Source organism: Frankliniella occidentalis, unplaced genomic scaffold (genome assembly GCF_000697945.3).
Source record: "Frankliniella occidentalis isolate FOCC.00 unplaced genomic scaffold, Focc_3.1 Scaffold93, whole genome shotgun sequence".
In the NCBI taxonomy this organism is placed as follows: Eukaryota; Metazoa; Arthropoda; class Insecta; order Thysanoptera; family Thripidae; genus Frankliniella; species Frankliniella occidentalis.
This window is the reverse complement of record NW_026267222.1, coordinates 16,418-19,536: the sequence shown is the minus strand read 5'-3', so window position 1 is coordinate 19,536 and position 3,119 is coordinate 16,418.

The window sequence follows — 3,119 nt, the reverse complement described above, 5'->3', positions numbered from 1 at the left end:
GGGCTGGGCTGGGCTGGGCGTCCCCACCGCTAAAGTACACTAAATTGGATGAGGGATGAAGGCGGGCTCCGCCATCAACTTGCACATGAACTCCCGTCAAACTTCCTCTCCCCCCCCTCCCTCTCTCTCTTGCTCACTCTCTCTCGTGCTCTCTCTCTCACTCTTCCGCGGATTTATTCATCGTCTAGCGAAGAAATGCGCCCAAAAGGCGAGGGGGAAAAGACGACGTAGGAAGGATCGTCGAGGAGGGTCGGGGCGACGGTTTCCCCGGGCGGGCCGAACCGCACACGGCGGCGCGTTACCGCGGTGGGCGGAGGAGGATTCAAATCTTTGATCCCTTCGTGCGGAATGTTGCCGCGCACGGCCCCGCCCGGCAGTGGCACGTGCGCCGGGGACGGGCGGGCGTGACTCACAGTGTCGACAGGAGGTGGTGACTTTCCGCGACGTTATTAATTAATTCGCATATTCAAGTGAGTTATCCAGAAGAAGCCGGGCGGAACCGGACTGCGTAGGTATATGGTGATTATGTTTCCCCCCGCGCCGCCCGCCCGCGAGCACGCTCTACGCAACGGGTGCCGTACCGCGGACCCAGGACCCACCAAATGATGGTGCTCGGCTACTTCCAGGCGGAATGCACCACACGTTTGTCCACCGGTGCATCGTGCACCGGTGGGCATATCTGTCAGCGGTAGCGCGTGGGAGACCAGAGCCCTGTAGCGAGCGAGCCGTCGACGCTCGGTCCACGCCGCGCCACCTCTCCGGAGATGCTCGGCTCAGCTCGGCTCGTCTCCTGGCGAGCGGGCGACGCTCGTTTGGGCGACAGAGACAGACGTATGCTAGCAGCGGCGAGTGCGAGAGAGACGCGAGAGGTCAGCTGACTCCCGGCGCGCCGGTAGACCGTCGATACTCCCAGCTCGAGAGACTTTGCAGAACCTCTACCTACCCTACCTCACACCACTTTTTCCCGACGAGCATCGACGCTCGCTCGCTATAGGGCTCTGTGGGAGACCCCATCCGCCCCCCATCCTCCAGTTGAGTTTTTAGGTCTGAGTTGGCCACAAAGGTGCCCTCACAGAATGTACGCCCCGTTCTGTCAACCCCCTAAAGTATCGTCCAAAAAGTACGACCGCCATTCGCCATTGCGAAACTGCCAAGTTCAGGCTAATGCAAGCTTGCATTCGCCTAGCGCCTGATGGGTAGGCAACATCTCACCTGCAGGGCATGCGTGTACTGCGGGGTGGCCTACCCCGCGTCTGGCGGGCGCTGAGCACCCGTTAATTTGCAGAATGGGCACCCTGGGGACACCTGAAAACTTCCATAGATTATTAGTTTACCGGAAAATAGGCCGCAGCGATAGTTGTCGCTGCGAATGGTTGTAGGAGCGAAAATACTTACCTATAGGTAAATAGGCAATACGCTATTGGCATTCGACAAATCACTGAATGACAACTCTGTCGCGTAACTTACGCACACGAAAGTGTACACAACAAGCAGGCCCGCCCTTCCGCCAAACGGAGTTGTCAGCTCCACTTCGCTTCGCCGGCAACTCCGTTCGGCAGGGGCCGGGCCTGCTTGGCCTGCCGGCGGCGATGGTTGGGCCTTCGGCCCGACCATTTCAGTCCCACGATTTACTGAAGTGCATAATCAAATAAATAATGTGACCGGTAAATCACTTATATATATTATATATTTGAGTAAACTAAAGCGTCCGGCGAGGGGCCTGCGGCCCTAGAAATTTGCTCCTTGGACATGACAAAAGACTGTAACGGGGCAACACCGTGACTACACCCCACCCTTCTGCTTTGCTTAAGAATTTAAAAAAAAACGAACCCGCGCAGTTTTTTTGGTTGTATATTGTTTGTCAAACAGTCCTAAAACTTGACTTTTTTCCATTGTTTATAATATATCCACCTCTAGGGCCGAAACAGTGAAAGATACGGCAAATCCGAGAATAATTCCTGATTCAGAATGTGTGGTTTTGGGGGGGTACTTCCTCTGACATTTTACGATTGGACGCCTCCTTGTACGTCTTTATGTGCAACGTGGTCATTTTCGCCGTATTTTCGTCGAAAAAAGCACTCTAGCGCCCAAACGGTGCAAGACAGAGTCAAACGGACAAATTTTTCGCCCCAATGAATCTACTATCACGAGTTACCCCCCAGGAGACCATAAAAAAAATTTTTTCCTACTTTTTGGACCAACCCCTATTTCTTTGTTACCCCATTTCACCCCCTTAGGGGTGGTTGCCAGGATTTGCACCAGGCGTTTCGTTGTCCAGGAGTGAGCCCTAAGATACCCTGAAATTTGTAGACCTCTAGCTCATCTCCTTCCTCTTACACGGACGACGGACAGACAGACAGACAGACACGAGAGCGGTTGCATACGCCCGCTTTAATGCTTTTTTAAAAGCAGAAGGGCGGGCTAAAAATGGGAGGGGGGAGGGCACGAGGTGATCCTATTTTATAGAAGTGACGAGTGCGCGCACTGTGTGGGCCTCGGACACAAACCGCGAGTGAACGTGCGAGTGCAAGCCGGGGCAGGATGGATGCCTGCCAACTGTGCTTTTATCCACTCATGGTGAGTGTTTGGGGGAGGCAGGGGGGGGGGGCGTTCAACACTCCACGTCGTAGGGCTCTGGTCAAGCCCGATAGCCCGTGTCCGCAGTTGCAGCGGTATGTGTGTGTCAGTAATGCTCACAGGATCGTTTGAAAGGCCTAGAAGCAGATTTTGGTACAATCACTGTACCCTCGCGACCCAACAACACAAAGAATTGCGGTGCTACAGCAGGGACATTTTTAGAAATCTCGGCAAAACGCCTTTTTTAAAGTAATTTTTTTCTTTTGCACAGGCGGCAGGGGCAAGGGTATACCCGGAGGTCTGGCCGGAGTGTGGAGTGCCCTATACCCGAGGGGCGGTCCACGGCGGCTTACTGATTGCGAGGGGCCGGGCCGGGGGCCGCGTCCTCCTCATACCGAAGTGCCCGCCGAGGTCCTCACCTGCGCGCCGCGCGTGACCCCCGCAGCATAGCAGCGGGCCCGGCAGAGCGGCAGCGTGTGCCTCAATTACATGTTCAGTGCAACTAAGCTCCCGCCCTAATCTCACCCCCGCATTCACAAGCC